Source organism: Lactuca sativa, chromosome 4 (assembly GCF_002870075.4).
Source record: "Lactuca sativa cultivar Salinas chromosome 4, Lsat_Salinas_v11, whole genome shotgun sequence".
Taxonomy (NCBI): domain Eukaryota; kingdom Viridiplantae; phylum Streptophyta; class Magnoliopsida; order Asterales; family Asteraceae; genus Lactuca; species Lactuca sativa.
In genome coordinates this window covers 257,334,894-257,358,295 of record NC_056626.2, presented here as the reverse complement: position 1 = coordinate 257,358,295, position 23,402 = coordinate 257,334,894, and the positions used below count along the sequence as shown (strand labels likewise).

General features: G+C 30.5%; 1 long non-coding RNA gene across 2 annotated transcripts; it reads right to left on the bottom strand.

Annotated features, from left to right (window-relative positions):
- Positions 1–19,770: 19,770 nt before the first annotated feature.
- LOC111900356 (uncharacterized) lies at positions 19,771–21,061 on the bottom strand. Of its 2 annotated transcripts, XR_002853200.3 has the most exons (3): positions 20,822–21,016; positions 20,244–20,330; positions 19,771–20,140 (listed from the first exon to the last, which is right to left on the bottom strand). It is a non-coding gene; the product is annotated as an uncharacterized LOC111900356 (long non-coding RNA). The 2 variants fall into 2 exon arrangements; XR_006190842.1 differs by having other exon boundaries at positions 20,244–21,061.
- Positions 21,062–23,402: the final 2,341 nt, after the last annotated feature.

The following is a 23,402-nucleotide window of genomic DNA, read 5'->3' as shown; positions in this document are numbered from 1 at the left end:
AGTGAAAGTTCGTAACTGTAAACGGAAAGCGCCCGAAAAACACTTTGAAACGTGTTATTAGGATTGTTATGCTATTTCTTTGCGACTAGAAATAGAACCTTTTTCCTTAGAAAAACGCCTACTATTTGAATTAGTTAACGAAAAGTTTGCCTCTTGAAATTCACAAAATGTTTGTCACCTACATTGGATAAGAGTTAAAAAATATAGGTTGATTTAGGACCGTCGGATCGATTTAATTCTTGGCCCTTGGATCCAAGATGGAAAAACTATAAAAGAGAGGAGGGGATCCGTCATTTCTTGCCAATTCACTATCTCCCTCCCTCACTCCCACGGTCTCTTTGTTCCTCTCAGTTGCCGACTGCCATGAGTCACCACTGCCCGTCGTGTATCGCCCTCTTTCGCCTCACCGGAAAACCGAGAAAGGCCGAAAGTGACCGGCTGCCACCATTTTTCAGATCCGATCATCGAAGAGTCTCCCTCCGACCACCTGCTACCGACCAGTCCCTTCCATTGATCAAAAGAACGCCGACAACTGTCGTCGGCTGCCGTCATGCGCTTGCGTTGCCGGCCATCGCTGAAACTCTTTTCTGGTCAGTTTTTCGAGTAGTTTCCGTTCAAGCTTCGATTAGTTAGTATTCATCAACGATCCTGGAACTATTCATTGGTAATAGTTACCATTCATCGAGCAACGTTATTATTCAATGGAGTGTCAACCTGCTAATTTTCGTAAAAACGTACTCACTTCGTTTGGTCGCATACGCTTCAACCAAGTGAGTGGCACAACCCCATTTAAAGTCTTATCTCCTTTTCGGGGAGAATACATGCAATAATTATTTAATTCTATTAGGATTATAAAACTTCTATTAAATCTATATAGGGAATCCTATTAGACATATGCTATAGTAGGAATGTATTATAACAAATCTATTTCCATATCTGATGTAGTACTCTTACTCTAGAACCTTAAATTAAGGAATACTTGTAGTATTGTGCATTGCTATGGGAATAATAACCAAACACATGATATTAAAGTTAGGTTTATTAGTATAAATTCATGTGAGCCTTCTATTCATCAACCTAAGTATCACCATACATAGAAAGACCTCTGGCTTATAACCCTTCAATGTAAGAGTGGGAGAATTACGTAAAGATCTATACAGGTTGACACTCCCACTTACAGTTGCTAGCTACAAACTTGACAGTCGAGTCATACTGGTTGATAATTATATTTTTATTATTTGACGCCCTGATGAAGCGTCGAGAGGGGCATATGAATCTGAAATAGCTCGGTTATGGCACTCACAGTGAATGGAAAATGCATTGGAAAGTTGAAATACCTATAACATATAAAACAATATAGGAAACTTGGAGAAAGTATGTATTGGAAACTTAGAATATATATATATATATATATATATATATATATATATATATATATATATATATATATCATAGTAAACTATCTATATATCCAAATAAGGCTTTTGAATCTCGAAAACCAACTCTAATATAGCTATACTTTACGGAGAAAGTATATATTGATTCCGTTATTACAAATATGTGCCCTCACCAACTTGATAGATGACACTCTTTCAAAACGCATGTACTCTCAAGAGGTTAAGTTATTCGAAAATAAGTCTCAAGAAGGATGATCGAATCACATGCTTCTTTTATATTTCAGTATTCCCTTTTTTGCCTATCTATTAAGGTTCGTTTTGTACCTTTTGATTTCCTATATGCTAGACTAGGGGATATTATAATCTACACTTTCAATGAATAAAATTATCTCTTCTATTACTGTATTGTTGTATGTTCAATGTATGTTTATTACTATGATCCATGATGTGTAACAATCGGTTATTTCGGGTCAATAAACGTCAAAGAAAGTCAACAAAAGTCAAAGCAAGTAAATAAAAGTCAAACGCGTCAAAATTATTAGTCTAATAATTTAATAGATAAAGATTTAAATTCAATAAATAATGAATTACACCCCACTTTTATGTTTTCGGTTTGTGGAATCAAAAACCCATCTACCAAGAACCCTTGATCTGAAAACACATTAGGCCGAAAACAAAAAATTTTAAGCGGTGGCACACCTACCTATGTGATAAAGTACACCTCCCAATGCAAATGTCAAATCAATTCTTATCCCATATATATATATATTTATATATATATATATATATATATATATATATATATATATATATATATATAACCGATATCATCCGTATTTTCCCTTTCATTCACATCCCAAACTCACCCAAATCCTCTCAAAACTCATAAACAAATTTTCAAATCTCCATCCAGTATCTTCAAATATTCATATTCACCAAGAACATGTTCAACCATTTCCCAAGAAACCAAATATATTCAAGATTAATTCATAGGAACCTTTGTAAGTAACTCTTACATAATCTAATATTCTATAACATATTTACTATTTTTTCGACTAATTTTACACACATTATTATGTATTAAATACTATTAGGATTTCGGACATTTCGCGTGTTCTAACACGAAGAACATCACTACCACATCGCCACTAACACCGCTATCTAGCCAAGAACACACCCTAGGTGAGTTCCTACCCCTACGTTTTTACGATTTTTCATTGTTTTAGGGGGTAATACAAGTTAAATACGAGAAATCCTGTTTTAATATCTAAATTATTTTAAATTATTTCAATTGTCGTTTTTACCAATATATATATATATATATATATATATATATATATATGTGTGTGTATATATATATATATATATATATATATAAATAAATACATGCTTAGAATTGATGATTTCGCCTTAACTCTTGTTCCCTGTTTGGTTGTGGGCTTAAGGTAGAATCATTTATTCGACTGTCTTTTCAGTGTTAATTATATATGTTGTATATGTATAGTAAATAAGGAAAAAATAAAAAGACATTGCACATTAATAACCATAAGTTTAAAAAACTTTTGAATGTAATGGAAAACATAAAGGTATGGCTAATTATATTAAATTTGAAATCATGATTACATCTAAATTAAAAAACTATTGAGTTGTAGTGATAGTTTTAAACTCTTGAGTTGTGACCAATAATGTAATATAAATATTAACAATTATAAGTTATAAATACAATATTATAAGCATTTTATCATTGAAATAATATTTTTTCTACTAAATTGTAACTAATACTATAATAATTTTAAGTATACGATAATAAAGATATAAAAAGTTGTGTTTGAATCAAATTGGATTAAGTTTTGATTTAAAATTATTTTAAACTATATGTTTTTTTTTAACTAATTTATAAATAATTTATTTGAGCATTTTTTATTTTCTATATTATTATTATTTTTATTATTATCATTATTGTTATTATTATTAGTATTGTTATTATTTTATGTCAAATAATAATAATTTTTAATATAATATAATCTATTCTTTAGTTTTACGTTTATTATTTACTTAATTAAAAACTACGTATTTGAAAAAAATTTCATTATTATATTTTAGAAAAAAAAAACTATCGTACTATTGTATTATACTTTTATTTTTGTCCTTAAAAGTATAAAATATTGGAAAATAATTAGTGGTCAAAACGAAATGGTGATTTGAATTTCAAAACTATAGTAATTGTTATGAACAGCGATCAATCTTAAAAAATATGTTAAGAGTGGGTTAGGAGGAGGAATGTTACACTTGAGGTATATTTTTATCACTTATATTTTCTAATGAAAATATTAATATTTTATTTATTTTACTTTTCCTTTCAGATAAAAAAAGAATACGGAAAAAGAAATTTGACAAATGTAATAAGATAATATTTTTTTATTACTATAAAAACATTTAAAAATTGGTAGATCCATATAAATTTTGGTAGAATATAAATAATTCATTTTTATAACACACATAATTATTGGTTTTCAATAATAAAGTCAAATCATATTAAAAATCATTCGTTCTAATTCGTCATTATCACCAACAATTTTGAATAATAATTGTAAACTCTTTTCATCAAAATCAATTTTAAAAAACTCCATCGAGGTAATTTACAACAAAATAAGCGATAGAAACTAACATAGTATATAACTTATAATAGCATAAAATACATGTTGAATAATGTTCTTTTGGATATAAAATATATTTTCTTAACATAAAAAGAGAGACAACATAAATATACATACATGTTAACAAAGTTAATTGTTCTAACTGGAAAATAGCTTGAAGGTTGATTTCCCAAAAGTTCATGAGAATTAATTATCAGTCCCACATAGAAAGATGCATAACACATAAACTTAAAAAACTGATCTCAAATATACCTTTACAAATATACCTAAATTTGAACCTTGGTTAATATCAAAAACTTTACATGCACCCAATTTGAGTTTATATGAATTTATATTTGGAAAAGTTGCAATTGCTTTCAAACCCTACAAACATAATCTAACATTTTGTGTTAACATACATGAAATATGTAATCTACAAATTTCTTATGTAGGCTAAATATTTCATTTAATTCATCAATTAAATAGCATGATTTGAAGAGTTTTGGGAGTTACAAATCATACTATTTCAATTAATCATAAATTAATTTGTATAAGTTGAATAGTCTTGGGAGTTTCAAATGAATGAGGTTCAAGAGAAAATGTTTTCTTTATAAGATATTGTTAACACGTTGTCGCGCACGTATTAAACAAATAGATTTATCACTGCTTGAAATGCACTAAAAAGATAGCACAAGGAAGCAGGGTCGAATCATCAGGGACACAGCCTAAAAGTCAATGCATTTTTGCATCAGACACATCTAGTCAAGAAACAGAATATAAAAGGGGGATTTTGAATTAAACAAAAACACTAAAAATGCAGTGATATTAAAATTTAATGAAAATCAATAATAAAAACGGTTTCAGTTTTGCTGCGACTTTCCGAATCATGCAATCAACCCAGATCCGGTTATTTGAGATGTGTTCTATCTAAGCTGGTACTGAGAAAAACTAACAAGCTCAAGTAATTTCTCTTTTACCTTATTTATTTAACCAAAACAAGTTCTTCAATTAACCCTAAATTTTTACTGCCTAATCAAATAAGCTCTTAATTAAGATTAGAAAAAGTAGCATTATAATCTATGTAAAACTCCCAGCAATACCCAATAAATCTCACAGGCTCGGAAGCGTAAAGATATGATTTTTACAATTTATAATAAATTCAAATCCCAAAAACGGAACTGATTTATTACTTATTACTTGTTATCAGTTGACAAGAACAATTACGTATTCTATAACTAATTAACTTGAATGATAAAACTCTAGCTAGGTGATCAGACTAACAAGAATCAAAATCAAGCATTCATTAAGAACAAAACTGAAGAATCTAGATAGAAACACAAATAAAAAGCCTGATCTAATGATTAATCACATGAAAAGTACTCATCTTTGCAGAACTCAAAACTAAGGTTTTATCCAGACATGGCTAAAATTTGATAAAAACAAATGAAAAGAGACATCAAACACCTAATCTTACTAATCTATTTGAAGGAGATGATCCACAGTCTTTAGATCTTCAAAAATCATTGAAATCGGAGCATAAATGCCTCCAAAATCGTATTTTCGTCATCGGGTACCTCTGGAATCGCCAACTTAGGTTACTGGAAGGTTATTAGGGTCTATTTATACGTCCAAGAGTAAAAATGATGTGCATACGATCGCATGTATCAAAGCTGCGATCGCAGGTTTTGAAGAAAACGCGTCTCATGCCTTTTTAATGAAGTAGAATACCATTTTGGCACTTTTTGGCCAACCTACAATCGCATGTACACAACCTGCGATCGCAGGTTTTCATTTTATGCTTCCGGATGAATTTTTGGCACTAAAAAACCTCGAATCCAAGCTGCGACCTAACCTACGATCGCATAAAGGCCCCATGCGATCGCATAAAGGCAACTTGCGATCGCATTTTGTGCCTAAGACATCTGGAATTTCGTCTATTTTTCATATCATTTTGAATTGCGTCAAACGGAGTTACGGTTCACGAGATATGGTCAAAACACTAACAGGGGGTCAAAGCTGCCAGCAACATCCTTTAACTTTAGATTGCAAATTCTATCTTCGTGTGATCAATTCGATTAAAAGTTTCTTATCGAAAGCATCTTCCAATCATTCCAAAACATACTCCATAACTTCCAAGCTTCATTTTAAGCTCCAAACGCGCATCCAACTGCTCCTAAAGCACTGTTCCACTCAAACTATCTGAAATTGACATAAAAACATGAGCAGTACGGGAATTCTTACGAATTACATGAGCTGAATATTACTTAAATAAATGAAATGCAAATGTACAAAATATGATACTAAATAATAATGAAAACTACCCTAAAATATGCATAAAATGACATCTAACAGATATACTAGGTGAGTGCTCGCACGTTGTGCAGAAACATCTTTATAGTTGAAGTCTTTACAAATATATGTTTTTTTTAATATAATAATAATGTTGTTGTTAAATTTGATATAATAATTCATATATTAAATTGATATAATGTAATGATTAATTTTGAATTATATGATAATATATACATCTATTACAACTGAATAATGTCAATCGTTTGAATGACTTCTACCCGTGAGTTATACATGAATAAAATTAAATATAATATATGGTTTAATTTTATTTATAGTTGTTGTTATTGTTAATTACTTTTCTAAAATTTATTTGCTTAATGTTTTAATTTGTATCATTATAATTATTTAAAACATTAAACATTGTTTTTGATTTTAAAGGTAACAATATAATCATTTATGTAGAGTTATTTTTAACAATTGTAATTACATGTTATTTTAAGCTACTTATTTAAAAACGTTTCACGATTATAAAAATATCTTTAGGAAATATTTTAGTTAAATTGATTACAATTTAGTTTTTGCATTTATCACTAAAATTTATCACTTTTAACTATTTACAAAATATTCTATAGTTTTCTAAGTAGAACTGAAATTGATATTTAAGTTGACATTCTAATGTTATATTTAAAATAACAATTTAAGTATTTTGTCCAAACTGCTCAAAATTTGTAGCTTTAAACTGGTAATGGTTCACATAAAACAATATATTAAATCTAATAAATTAAGTATAATATGTTAAAAGTTAAAGAAAAAATATATTTATAAGCAGAAGTAAAGATATTATTTTAAAATTGAAATTTAATATATATATATATATATCTATATATATATATATATATATATATATATATATATATATATATATGATTACACTTTATGTTTGATATTTATTTAACCTTATTCACCAGCTTATAATCATTTTTTGAAAAACACTACAATTAATCACTTTTAACTATTTACAAATATTGTTTGGATTGCTTAAGTTAAACTAAAATTTATATTTAAGTTGTCCCTGTAATATTATATTCAAATTAATAATTTATGTATTTTATACAAATTGTTCCAAAATTTTATCTTTAAAATGATAATGGTTTACATCCAACAATATTTTAAAACTAAAAAATTAAGTATAATATGTTAAAAGTTAAAAAAATCATTTAATAAGTAGAAGTAAATATATTATTTTAATATTGGAATTTAATTTATATGTGATTACACTTTAAGTTTGATATTTATTTAACCTTATTAACAAACTTATAATTATTATTAGAAAGAAATTGAAAAGTCAAGGGAGTTTCAAATTAATGTGGTAAAAGGAAAAATGCATAGAAGTTTCAAATGAATGTGGTGAAATGAAAAATGTTTCCTTTATAATATAGTATGATACGATATGATATAATATGATGAGGTGTTGAACTTATAGAGTGTGTGATTTTCTTGGAATGAGATTATGTGTGATTAATTACTTTGAAGGTGAAAGGGTGTGGGGATTTCAAATGCATGAGGTGTTGGCAAATTTTTATGAGGGTTTCAAATGCATGAGATTCAAGAAAAAATGCTAGCTTTATAAGTATGTATGATGATAGATATAGACTAGACGAATGTTTGTGCGTTGCGCAAAATACAACAATTTATTTGAAATCTTTACAAATATATGTTCTTTTAAAATATATCAACGACGTTGTTGTTAGCTATTATATAATAAATCTTATAATAAATTGGTATAAATATTTTTTTGTTTTGAGTTAGATGATAATGTAGACATATTTTGAAATTTCGTAATCCCAATTGTTTCAATGGCCTCTAAGTGCGGGTTACACAGGAATATAATTAAATAGAATATAATGTTTAATGATATTTATAATTATTGTTATGATTAATTAAATTTAAAAAGTTTATTTACTTATGATTTTAATTTCTATCATTTTAATTATTTTCAACATCAACCCTTGTTTTTGTTTTTAAAGGTAACAATATGATTTTTGTATATAATGTTTCTGTTTTTACTATTGTTGTCGTAAATTATTTATATATATATATATATATATATATATATATATATATATATATATATATATATATATATATATTGGAAACTCTAAATTATTTTAATTTGGTTTCAAAAATTTAAATTTTTTAAAAATGTATTTGATGAATATTGTTAGTGTCTTTATAGTCTCTCGATTTGTTTTCAAGTTTAACTAAAATTTTGATTTAAATTAACCATTTAACTTTATATTGAAATTAGTAATTTAACTATTTTGCATAAAAGCAGAAATTATACAAAACTTGTGACTATAAAATAATAAGTGCTCATATAGGACAATATATTTAAATTAATAAGTTAACTATAATATGTTAAAAAATCAAATCGATGATATTATAAAGAGAAGTACAATATGATATTTTAATATTGTAGTTTAGTTAATTTATGATTAAAATTTAGTTTCTGAATTAATATAACATTATTAACCAATTTATAATGGTTATTAAAAAGAAATTGAGAAGTCATAGAGGTTTCAAATGTATGTGGTGTAAGTAAAAATGCCTCTTATCTATGTATGTATGTGTGTGTGTATATATATATATATATATATATATATATATATATATATATATAGTTCTTGAATTTTATATATAACATATAACAAACAATATGAATGTACTATAAGTTTTACTAACATAAAAACACTAAAGCATATATTATAAAATTTACATATAAGAAACATATCAAACATTCATTAAATCACAAAAAAATAATACATATAAATCAAAATAAGCTAAACACACACACACACACACACACACACACACACACACACATATATATATATATATATATATATATATATATATATATATATATATATATATAGTTCTTGAATTTTATATATAACATATAACAAACAATATGAATGTACTATAAGTTTTACTAACATAAAAACACTAAAGCATATATTATAAAATTTACATATAAGAAACATATCAAACATTCATTAAATCACAAAAAAAAATACATATAAATCAAAATAAGCTAAACACCTATTTGGTACATTGAGAAAAATAATAAAATTCTCATTTTTTCTGCAATAAAACATATTTCTACAACTATTCATATTTCTTGAACTTTTTATATCTGGATCACTAACATTTAGAACCACTTTAAAAGTATGAATATTTTTTTGGAGAATCTTATTTATATACTACTAATATAGCTATAAATGTATAAATAAGGGGAAAACATAAAGTTATTAATAAAGGATAATGATTATTAAATATAAATTAAAAAGTCTTAAGTGGTTGTTATTAGTTGGTTGAAATTTGAAAGGTTGTAGATGATTCGAATGAATATGATGTATGTATTTGACATATCTTAAAGCATGTTCACTTTGATAACCTCTTTTATAAGATTTATAAATATTATTAGTACAATTTGAATTGCTTTTTTTCCATATGGGTTTCCATCCTTTTTATTTTGTGTTTTTCTTATTCTAGTTGCTTGTATTGATCATCCTATTTATAATAAGTGGTATGAGATCGAGTTTTTCTTAAACCTACTATACCTAAATCAATTTTATTCTTTAACCAATAAAGGTGATCTTAATTAATTTCTCTCTTCATATGCCCAAATTCATTTTTCCCTAAACCATTTTAAGGTCCAAAATAGATTTCCCTTTAAATGTGTAAAACTCTAAATCAATTTACCTCTTAAACCTATATTTTTTATAATTCATTTATCATATATTTTCAATGAAGTATGATATTCATTGCTAAATTGTGATACTAGGTTTTATTTATGTAAAAATAAATATGATAATAACAATGCACTATATGATTTTGGAAGTAAATGATAGGCTGACTAGAATGCCAAAATCATGAAGAAATATGACAAGGCATTATCATAAATTTACCTTATTCAAAACAATAGTCTTCAATAAGTTCTTTAAGAAAAAATATTTTCTTTCCTTTTGTCAAAACTGGTATAAATTTCCATGAAAAGGATCTTACTGGTAACATTCATTTCAAGCAAAATTATTTACACACAAGCTTCTCTTTCCTGAACCAATCTCAAATGCATATGTATTAAGTACCTCTCACAGTCCTAGATCGGCTGAGGCGAGTGATTCGGCAGAAAACAGATTCATCAACATCACCAACCATCCAGTCTCAATTCATGACATCAGCCATGAAATCCCCACCAGAATTTAACGTGATCATCCGATCGACAATGTCATCGGACTACTGGCAGAAGGAAATTGTTAGGACATAAGAAAATAAAGCTATAAACCAAGGGGGTGTATTAGGTCATAAATTGTGGTTTATAGTTTGCTTTTTAGAAGATATTAGAGTTCTCGGTCTAGGACTGAAAACACCATGTTTTGGTGTTGTTTGGACCAAAATCACATGTGATTTTGGTTAAGCTTAATATTGTTTTGTTTGGGTTTCGGGCTTGGGCTTTGTTATTAGTTCTAGGGATAAATAGTGTTATTTAGGCCTTGTAATGAGAGTAGGACATTTTTGGAGGCTGTCATAAGCTTATAACGTGATTTAAAGAGAAAGAAGAGAGAACCAAGTGTAATCAGGAATCTTATGTACCAGACTATTCAATGATAATCTGCATTGAAGATTAATCGTTTTGTTCTTATTCTATATTTCGTCTTGTCTAATTCAATTAATTGGGATTCCGCACCATCAAGTGAATGCGATTGATACATCGTAGCATTTTGGGGTTTTACGATTGGTATCAGAGCTTGGATCGGTATTAATCGAATTTGCAAGATTTTAAGAGTTTCTTGGAGTTTATTGGATTTTCAGGTGTTTTTGAATTGTTTTTGATGAATTTTTGGCTTTTTGTTCTTCGTGTTCTTCATATTTTTGGATTTTTGATCGAATTTTGTCTTAAAATTAGAAAATTTTGTGTTTTTGGCAAGTTTTGAGTGATTTTTGGTCAAAATCTGTGAAATCTCGGAAGCCAGCCTCGTATTTGGTCATACCCTCGGAAATCTCGGCGGAGACTTCACTCTCGGATTAGGTCAGCAGCAGTTTTTGGCGGCAGCGAGGGTTCTCGGTGCGAGGGTTTTCGGTGCAAAGGTTCTCCGCTTCGGAAGTTCTCAGTTCGCACGTTTTCGGTCTGACTTCTCGGTTCGCACGTTTTCGGCTTCACAGGTTCTCGGTTAGACATCTTAATGTTGCAATTTCGGCCAATAGTATTCGGTTTGAGATTTCGACCTCGCAATTTCGGCTGAAATTTTGGATTTTCAAGATTTTGGCTTTTTTTTCAACCCAAAAGCCACATTTTCGATCTAATAACCTCGTTTTCGGTCCTAAAGCTTTGTGTTTGGTCAAAAAGGCACGTATTTGGTCAAAGATTCTCGTTTTTGGATAAATACTCTTGTTTTTTGGTCTTGAAATTTCGTTTTTGGTTTAGAAACTTTTGTTTTCGATCAACATTATATTTTTTTTTAGAAAAAAGGTTTGATTTTTGACTTTTGACTTACAAGTTTGACTTTCAAGGTTTCAAGTCAAAGCGCATTTTTTTGGTTTCACAATCACTTCTATTTTTGATAAAAAAAAATTGAATAATGAGTTCATCAATCACCAAGGTTAATGAAGTTTGATGCTCTCAGTCTTGTGAAGCTAAAATTAAAATTTATCGTGATCAACATGAATTATTAATTAGGGAAATTGAGGACCTTAAATATCAAGGATATACTCTTAGGAAGGCCCCAAACCCATAAAGAAGAATTAGAGGCCAAAACCAAGGACTTTTGAAAACTTCAAGAAGAATATAACAATAAATGTGATCGCTACGATTATGCTAAAAAGGAAATTGCCAAATTAACTACCGAACTTGATGCATTAAAAGCTACATATAAAGATGCTGAATTTAACCTTAACAAATTTGATGTGTCAAGTGAGGTAGTTGTGTCCATGATAGAAAAACAGATAAAATTTAAAGATAATCAGAATAAGGGTCAAGGGTATCACAGTGTTCCACCTCCCTTCAATAATAACTATACCCCGCCCCTTGAAACCAATGAGATAAAGACACCTACACGATATGGCCAGCCCCTGGTAACAAATTCAGTTAAGACCGAACAATTTGGCCCCACTAGAAGTTTTGAGGTGAACGATTCTGATACTTCTACCTCAACTGCAAAGTAGGTCACAGTGCATGATGGGCATGAGTAGAACACAAATGATTCTAGTTCTGTTGATAATGATTAAAAATTTTGTGATGCTGATACTCCCACTATTGAAAAATCCCAGCCACAAAAATCTATCAAGTAGTCTAACAAATGTTCCTGTGTTTGTGATTGTGGAAGTTCTTCGAAACAAAATTATGTTGGACAAGGACCAAGTCACGATCTAATTTATATGAAAAGACAGACTTGCTTTAACTGTGGGACACCCGGTCACATTTCCAGAAATTGCCCACATCGTTTATATGTTCCTTACTACAAACAAGGTTGGCAGAACATGCCAAGAGGGAGATCTTACAAAAAAAACCTTCGACGTCACGTTCAAACAGTAGTGACTGGAATGCTAAGAAGGGGAAGAATCAAAATCCCAAGGACAATAAGGAATGTCTGACAAGAAGTCAAATTCAAGAGATGATTATGTTAGACAAAGATCAGTTAAGTCGAAGTCATCTCAGAGTTCGGTTTCAAGTTCTAAAACGAGTGCTGAGGCATCCATCCAATCAAACAAGAAATGGATTAAACCCAACAACAGATGGGTACCAAAGGTTCACACTCCCAAATCATCTAATGATTCTAACATTTCTTCATCTTCTGTGTCTGATAAATAGGATATCTAATGGGAGAGAGTACCATGTGTAGATGATAATTGTCAGCCCTGATTCAAAATGGATTGGGTTCCAAAAGCCAACTAATTCTGCACTCTATGTTGGAGCAGCAATGGTGGAATATCATCACACTTCTGTTTGTTGATAGTGGTTGTTCTAGGCACATGATAGGAAACATCTCTCATTTGTACGACATTCAGAATCTTAATTAAGAGTATGTGTCCTTTGCGGGAAAGGAAGAAAGAAGAGGATAACAAATGGGGATTGTACTTAACGATGTGAAGAATTTTTTAATCTGTTCCGGAATTGAAACTCAGCTAAGGCTGAACATGATAATGCATATGCGTGTTGTTCTCAGATCATCTAGATGCAACTTAAATTGCTGAATTACGGTTTGAGTTTTCTTTTCGCTACTTCTGATTTTTCTTAAAATGATTCGTTTTGAAGACAAATTTTGTTTAAATTTGTGTATTTATTTTATTTATTTTCTTCCCCGTGAACAAATAAAGGGGGAGAAATAAAAAATACAAAAAAATTAAAAAAATCAAAAATACAAAAATATGTCTTCTTTTGTAAGTATTTTTGGGAAGTGATAGGAAGTCTAGTGTTAAAGGGCAACATGAGAGGCATGTAATGCACTGAAGCTGAATTGTTTAGACTCTGTTTTCAATGTGTTGGTAGGCACGAAGGATTCAAAAGGACTAGACATAGCTGACAATGAAAGGACTTAACTGTGTTAACTCATCTGGACTTAGATAGTTACATTTGGACTGCTCATACGACGCTTGGATAGATTGAGCAGTTAGATAAACAAGGGAGCATACAAGATACATTTAAGTTGCTTATCATCTAGAAATGTGGCTCAACATTTCTTTGATGTACGAACTTATATCATTTGTTTAAATTTGTGTATTTTATTTTATTTATTTTCTTCCCCATGCACAAATCAAGGGGGAGAAATAAAAAATACAAAAATATTAAAAAAATCAAAAATACAAAAACATGTCTTCTTTTGTAAGTTTTTTTGGGAAGTGATAGGAAGTCTAGTGTTAAAGGGCAACATGAGAGGCATGTAATGCACTGAAGCTGAATTGTTTAGACTCTATTTTCAATGTGTTGGTAGGCACGAAGGATTCAAAAGGACTAGACATAGCTGACAATGAAAGGACTTAACTGTGTTAACTCATCTGGACTTAGATACTTACATTTGGACTGCTCATACGAAGCTTGGATAGATTGAGCAGTGAGATAAACAAGGGAGCCTACAAGATACATTTAAGTTGCTTATCATCTAGAAATGTGGCTCAACATTTCTTCGATGTATGAACTTATGTCATTAATTCTGGTGTTGATAGGGTGATTGGGGGTTCTGATAAAGTATGTCGGTTTGAAATTGTTTTTCTTTCTTATCCTCTTTGTCAGTCATATGTTGCCCTCCTTTGCGTGATCTAAAGATCCGACCTGGGACGCAACATATGCACTCTTTTTTTATGCATTTCTATGTATGTTTCTCTCCATCTATCTATGTTAGTCATATGCTGTCCTCTCTACGTGATCGGAAGATCCGACCTGGGACACAACATATGCAACTTTCTATCTCTCTATCCCTCTATCTACGTTAGTCATATGTTGTTCCCTCTGCGTGATTAGAAGACATCCGACATGGGATACAACATATGCATCTCTATATCCGTCTTCTTTCTCATATAATTGAACACTCAACTAAAGTAAAGAGCTCTTTGGAATTGCTTGATTTTTAGGGTATGTCGTGAACTGGGGAACACGTTCTAGTGCACTTAAAATTGAATTAACTAAAGGTTGTATGTAGATCTCGTTGCTGAATTTAAGTGGAAAACAATATCCTTGGTCCTCGTCAGCAAAATGGTCTATTTAGGAATATTATTCAGGAATATAATCACAATGTCTTGTCATTTATAATCTATCCAACTTGTCACTATCATTTGTGTTTAAGTGGACCATAATTTTGGTGATTGACCAGAGCTAAACATGCAGGTGTGTGCTGATAAACGATATTGAATTGCTTTACAACTTTGATCCAAAAAGTTTTAGATTTAGTTATTATTTTTGTTTTTGTTAAATTTGTTCATATTTTTCCTCTATATACAAATTTAGGGGGAGAATTAAAAAAAAATCAAAATAAAATCATAAATTTAAAAATCCAAAAATATGTTTATTTATGTTTTTATTTCTTTGTCAGAAAAATCAAAAATCCAAATATATATATATATATATATATATATATATATATATATATATATATATATATATATATATATATATATATATTACTTTTGAGTGTATTTTTAATTTTATTTTTATTTGTTAGTTATTTCTATTGTGTGCTAACTTTATTTTTACTTTTATTTTTTATCTCAAAGTTTCGTTTGTCTTAAAAAACGAATTCAAAAAGAAGAAGAGACTCATGTATCAGAATTTTCTAAGTTGGGAGAAGAAACTTGGAAATGAGTTGATGATTATTACACTTCACTCTAGTTTGACAAGGATTTGAAGAATTGAAACTATACAAATTGTCAGTTGGCAGTATCTTTCTAAGAATTGTCGTATTTAACGAATTAAAAGTATGAAATTGTGCAGATGTCATGGCACAAAGGCGATGCACCTCGCAAGGCACGATTATCGCTGAACGTTTCGCCAAGGGCCAAGTTAACTTGTTTAACTTGAAAAACTGCATTGAGGTCTATGAACTAGGATATGCAGGGGCTAATATCAAAATGACCATGAGTAGTTCTCCGCTACTCAACAAATTGCAGTGCGTTCCTCCGTGTTCACACAAATACTGTGAGTAGTCTCCATCTGAGCCAAGGTTGGGTCCTTGAACAACTGTAGTGAGAAGGGTGTTTATGATTATGTGATCCACATGGACTTTTTCGTCATGATTACTTTTCAAGGCGCAACGGTGATCGTTGAAGAACATTCATTCGAAGGAACTGGAAGTGAAGATTATTTGATTATGTTTCAACATTCAATATTTCAACCTCAGAAGCAAAGTGAAGCTGCTTTTGAAGTTATGTGACAGATTGCATTGAAGTCTCCTCAATCAATTTGATGTTATCTATGAACTTGCTGAAGTGATCCAGAAGAATTGGTCTCTTTGTTATTTTCTCTGAAGTATTTCAAAGCTGCAAATGTTGATTTTCAAGAATCTTTACAAGAAGCCTCTACACCCAATGTGCGTTCAAAGTAAAATCTTTGAAGGAAGTCTAACTGTTCAAGATAAAGTCATTCATGTAGAAATTCATATGTTCATCTTCAAGTTGTGAAGAAATCGAAGATAAAAGCTGAAGCCAAACACAAAGCGAAAATTAAAAGGAAAAGAAAGCTACTAACCCATAAGGAGATATTATTATGATCCATATTCATACTAAACAAGTCATCCCTAAATTAATTCAATCAAAATACCTCTAATTGGGGTCTCTCAAATGCAAGGAATCACCAATGCACCACAAAAATTGCCTACATCCATGGTTGCGGTGACAAAAGAGTGCGACAATGCGCGCATATGATTACAAGTGGTGGCAACACTGTGATACACCATGTGATGACAATAGATTGTGGTTGTATTGTGGTGTAAAGAAAGAGGAGAAAAGAGAGATGAGTGAGGGGATCAAACGATGATGTGATTTCCTTTCAATTTTGAAGTTGATTTTTGGACTGCGTCTGCAGTGGTTTGATGATGGGTGGTAAAGAGGTTCGTCGGACTTGAATGTGGAGACTAGAGTCAGACGATGGGACGATGGCATAAAATTTAGGACTTTTATTCTTTTAATTGTTTATTACATAAATGGTCCCTATACTTTGTAAAATAAAAAATATATAAAAATATAAATAAACAATAGGGGTATGTTGGTCTTTTACTCAAACTTAACGACCGATTCTTAACGGCGTCAGCTAAGAGGGACCAATGGTGTAATTTTTGCAAACCATAGGGATCCAACCTATAATATTTTCAAAGGTTGTTTCTGAAATTATAGGGACCATTTCTGTAATTTACTCTTTTTATAATTAAAAGTTTGTCCGTCCTCATATTTTTTTATTAACTAAGTTACGTTAGTGCTGAAATTATGTCATGTTTTTCATTGGTTTAAGATCTGTACCATATCTATTCTATATTTGACATTTTGGCTGCATGCTGTGCTTTTTCTTTTTCAATTTTTTTGCAAATCTACGAGTTGTTCCAAATTTGTTGGTGAAATCTATATAATTTTGCAATTTGTTTTATCTATTTATGCATTGATTATATATATGTTTGATGTGGTTAAAGCTTTTGTTGTATATATTTTGAATGTGGTTGTTTGTTGCAAAAGTGCCATTTTCATTTGTTTCTGATCTATTCAATATCTGTGGGTTTAGTTTTAGATTGATTTTTGTTTCGTTTGTTGCAGATCATTGATTTGTTATAGGTATGTAATCAAATTTGAAGATTTTTAAGTTGGATATGGTAAAATTTTTCAAATATGGTTATAATTATTTCAATTTGGTTGTGATGTAAAAAATTATACTTTTCAAAATAACAAAAATTATTATTTTTCTATTCTAAACAGTTTTGTAAAAAAATTGGAAGCACAAATTTACATTTATATTACCATAGATGTTAAAATTTAATGATTTAACATACATCTTGTTATTGATATGTATATCTTTTAATTAAATTAAATTAACTAACACTTCGTCAAAATACAATAACATTTTTTTACAATGATTTTTATTTATTGACAAATAATAATCCAAATCCAATAAACCGTTAAACTTCTAAAAGCAAGCATAAAGTCGGTTTGCATTTTTGATGTGCATGGGTAAAATATATTCAAGAAACGAATAAGTGGAGGGAATTAATAATTATTTTTGTTGGTATCATTCATACTTATGCCACTAGTACTTTTTTTTTAAATCTCATTTATTTAAAACCCTTTTTTTTTAACTTTCTCAAACCACATTCATTTGAAACCCTTATTTTTAACTAATGCAACTCAAAAGTTTTCTTAATTAAGATTTAACACTCAAAATTTTTCTAACTTATATTATGTTTAATTAGCATTTAATGAAAAGTTTACTATAAAAAAACCAATCTTTTGGGAACACATGCATACAAATCATATAGAAATTTCAGAAAGAAAACAAACTTAAAGATTTTTGTGTTGTTTGTTTATGTAATTAGAAAATTAGGTGTACATAGAGTGACTACTTCAATTTCACATAGGAATCGATACCATTAGAGAGGTATATTGTCCTTAACCGGTGGTAGGAGATCCACATACCCTTTTTAATTATTTATATTAATGTTTAGTAATATCTGTTTTATATTGCTATTCATCTTAATTTTTTAGGTACAAATTAAGGAATAGGATTCTCGGCGCACCAACATAAACTCAAACGTACGCCTTGCAAAATATGTAATTAAAATTAAATATCATATTTACTAATCGATTTATTTTAAAATTCTTGATGATATTTATATAAAATGATATATTTTGTATGATTTCATTCTTAATTTCAATATTTAATATTTGAAAGTTCGTATATGAAACCTTAGATGTTTGGGTGTAATACAAATAATGTAATACACAATTTATTAGTTACATATTATTTATTAATAGCTCACTTAAAACAACTTATTTCTTATTTTATCAAAAAAATATTATCAGACATAAGAAAAGTAGATTATATTAATGTTATACAAAAACTTATAATATATATTGGATATTATAAAAGTAAAAGTAAAGTTTAGAATGTATGGACTATATTAAATAGTATCAAAATATAAGTTGATGGATTTTTATGTTATTTGATAAATCGGTTAATGCCTAAAACATGACTAAAAATGTAAATTTCAACATATTTCTATTTTTTCCCATAATTATTTTAACCACTTAAATGTATTCTTGCGCAACGCGCGAGGTTACGCCTAGTAATATATATAAATTGAAGCAAAGTTATATTTAGACTATAGAACTATATCAAGTTATACCAAATGTAATTATTAAAGAAAATTAAATTAGTAACTACTACAAAAATGCTTAAATGACCCGGTTATGAGTTAAAAGACCCGGTTTTCAACCGGGTCTTAACGGCAGCGAGTCTTATGTGGAAAACATAATAGGACGTGGTTTTACAATCAGGTCATATTTGAGTAATACAACCCGGTTTCCAAGAACAAAACCAGTTTTTTCCATACATTTGAGTATCACTTTTGTACCAATATATACCCCGGTTATCATGCACAGAACCGGGTTTTATTATGCAGGTTAGATTTTAATTTTGTTTGATCATATGAACCAGCTTTAGCTATCCAACCGGGTCTTGTTATTTCATTTTAATATTTTTTACAAACCTGAAGCATTAATTTTTTTTAATGTGTTTACAAAATGATAGCCTCCTTACCAACATGCTTATGGTTATAGTTTTCACATTTCTATATTTGCTTTTCAAAATTGAAAAAAAATGGACAATTACATTGAAAAACTAAACTAATGTTAGACACTACTGTCTCGAAAATGGAAGTAGTATCCATAATGATCAGCTGAACCAACAAATAAAATGAAAAAATAACTAAACCAATACTAGATATAAAATTAAAATAGGATTATAAATAAATTGAAAAAAAAATGTTAAACCAACAAATACATTGAAAAAAAATAAAAGCATAACAAATGGAAGTATGATGCTACACTGGTCACCACTTAAAACGGAAGCTTAATAAAAAGCATACCAATATACCAATTGGATTCTTTTCTTGAAGAATGAGGGGGCAACTTTGTCAAAGGATTGTTAGTAACAAAAACAGATAAAACCTCTTTATTAAGTATAATGTATAACATCAACAACTGAAAATTGTAAAGCTTATTAAAAAAGCATACCAAAAAATGTTGTGGGATATTGCTACACTAGTCGACCTCTTTTACCATATGCTGCAAACATTTAATGGCATGCATTTGTTAAGATGGAAATTACAAGTATGAAATCATAAACAAATATCCAATCATGTCTAAAACAAAGCAATTAACCAATCACCTTACAATACCTATACTGCTTTCCTCAAGGACCATAAATTAAGTATTTCGCAACCATGTTTCCATAAGACTTGGGACTCCTGTAGTCCTATGCATTGTAAAAAACAAAAGAAAAATTGTGAAAAACAAAAAATTAATGAGGTCAGACGGATTTTCCATATACCTTCCTGTTGTTGAGATTTACAATTCATTCCTACCACAAAAAGTAACACCTGATCACTCACATAGAACACTTTTCATGGTTTTGGTGTACAAGAAATAGAAACTGCAACAACGTCCATATATTTAAAAGTAACTCTTCTGTATGAGTGTGACTCTTCAATTCTCTGTTTGTATGAGTTCAAATCATATTGAAATGGGTTTTGTGAGTTTGAAAAATTGAAATCGCATTTGATTAAATGAAGAAGTGTGATTGATTGCCCGATTGGCTTCGATAGCCATATTAAACATGCTAAGTCTTCAGCGTGAAATTGATTAGTGAAGGAACCCTAAAGTAAAATCTTCCAGACTATGAGTTGTATCGATAAAGATTAAGGTCTAAAGAGAATTGCAAATTTAATATTAAATGGACAAACTTACGCCGGATAGACGACTACTGATAGAGTGCATTAGGGGTGAGAAAACCGGCGGCGTTAATTTTGCTATTGTTGTGGGGTCGTCATCTTCAGGAGGAGAGGAGATGGAGATTAGGGCTTTCTCGTCGTGTTTGGTCTCGTGGGAGAGAAATTATAAGGTGCAAAATGGCGGTATGGAAATGGTGCTATTTTTCAATAAATTTCATGAAACTTAAGCGGACTATTTTTCAGTATGCAAAATGATATGAAAATTTAGGTGGATTGTAAATTGAAAAAAATATATAACTTTAATCATAAAAATAATTGATTTATATATATATATATATATATATATATATATATATATATATATATATATATATATATATATTCTACCAATATCAAATTAGACTCTCTTTCTCCTTTCTCTCGATCGCAATTGAAGTTGGACCACCGCTGGAGTCACTTGAACAACGTTGGAATCACCGGAACGATGTCAGAAACTATGTCCTACATCTCTTATCACCGTCAAAGAGAAATTATCTCGTCGATTTCTGATATGGTTTTTGATCTCGTTTCACCGGCCTCCATATGCTACCAGTTCTCGCTTCATCGACTGCCACTACTACCATGTCCGACAACTACTTACCGAGAAAGATACTATCGACGCCAACCTTAATTCTCAACATGGTTCTCAATCTTGTTTCACTGGAGACCGCCATCGTGACATTACAAGCTTTTCGGTGTACTTTATCTGGCCATCGGATTTCATTGCAACAACTATTATATCTCGTTTCACCTTATCTGCAACGGTGGTCCGACAATTGCACGTTCGACGAGTGTGGTGGCTCAACGGCGTAATCGACACCATTCCTTCCATCCAGAAGAAAGCAAAACGTGTCCTCAGATGGATTGACGTATCTGAAAGCTAGGCATTACAGATCATTGCTTTCGATCTTATAACGAGTTCTAAATTCGACCATTGGTTCAACCTTTGGTCTACATCTAGTAGTGATGTGTCTCGGTCTTCGAGTTTAACCTGATTAAGCTCTTTAGTTTTCTTTGGAAATTGATTGGTTTTTAACGAGCTATGTAAAATCAAGTTATTCAAGTCCAATAAACCGATTTAAATGATTTTTTATCGGTTCTATCAAACCTATTCCACCTGGTTTTTCAAGAAACCAACTCCCTGCTACGAGAAAACTCGTGTATTTCCGAAACACATACATCTGATAGTCACTTTCTCTACACCCCTGACTTGACCAAATATTGAATCGAAGTCACGCACCGCAAATCCCTATGAACCATTCTCCCGGCACCACAAATTCGATCAGATTAATGATCCTCCAAGCAGAATACCTAGTTCTCCCTTACTTATGGTTCGATCTACCACCCACTGGCGTTGCAACCAAACCACATTTCAGACCGGCTCAACCTGGTATAAACCATCCTTGAATCTTGGAATGTATAACACACATGTGACAACCCAAGTTGTTCCGTTACATTTTCCCGTTACCGTTAACGGAATATTCCAGTTTATAAAAGTTCCGTTAATTAGAGGTCGTCAATTAAATAAACATTTCAGTTGTTTATGTTTAATATGCCGTTAAGTCGTGATAAAAGGAAATACAAAACACATAACACACATTTCCATTTATTTGGAAAATGTTAGTTTTTATTACTACGACCACTAAATCGGGTGCGACCAAAAGCCCTGTATAACGGCAGTATTGGGTAGAATTCCACTGAGCTCCAACTCCCACCCATATATATAGGGGAGTAAACTCCATTTGGAGCTTTTCCACCCTCTCTCTCTATACTCTCTCTCTAGACTCGTTTTCGCCCCGAATCCGCAACCAAACGCTTCCAAATTGTAAGTCCGCTTACCCTAGCTTATTCAAAACATTATGATTCGTGTTTATAGCCCAAAAATCAGACTTAGAAGCTGTTGAAAAGGAGTTTACGGCCTAAGCTCCTCCTTAGGTCGTAAACACCCTAAATGAGGCCAAAATGACCCCAAAATGTCCCTAAAGGCTTGGAAATAAATTAAGGTATTAGCCTAGGAGTGTTTAAACATTAAATCACATGATTTTAGGGGGTAAAAGAGAGTTTACGGCCCAGGCATATGTCAAGGCCATAAACACCTCTTAAACATGTCAAAAAGCCCCAAAAACACTCCCAAACCACCCTTAGGCTTCATACATAACTTAGGGACTTGGTATTTTGGGTTTAGATCATTTAAACACAAGAAATGGAGGGATGAAAAGGAGTTTACGGCCCAAACATGTGTCAAGGCCGTAAACTCCCCAAAACATGCCCAAATGATAGTTTTAATCCCCCCAAATGGCCTCACACTCCATTATAAATTACTAGCAAGGTATTAGGGGCTTGAAACTTCACAAAACTCAAAGAATGAGAGTTTACGGACGTAAAATCCCTTAGGAGTTGTCCCTAGGATGTAAACTCCCTTAAAATGCCTTTAGAAGCCTTAAACCCACTCATGCCTTTTTGGAATTGTACTTAGAAAAATCCCACTAACAAGATTAAGAGTTGAAACACACTAGAACCCCTCACCATGAGTTTACGGCCGTAAAATCATGGTGAGT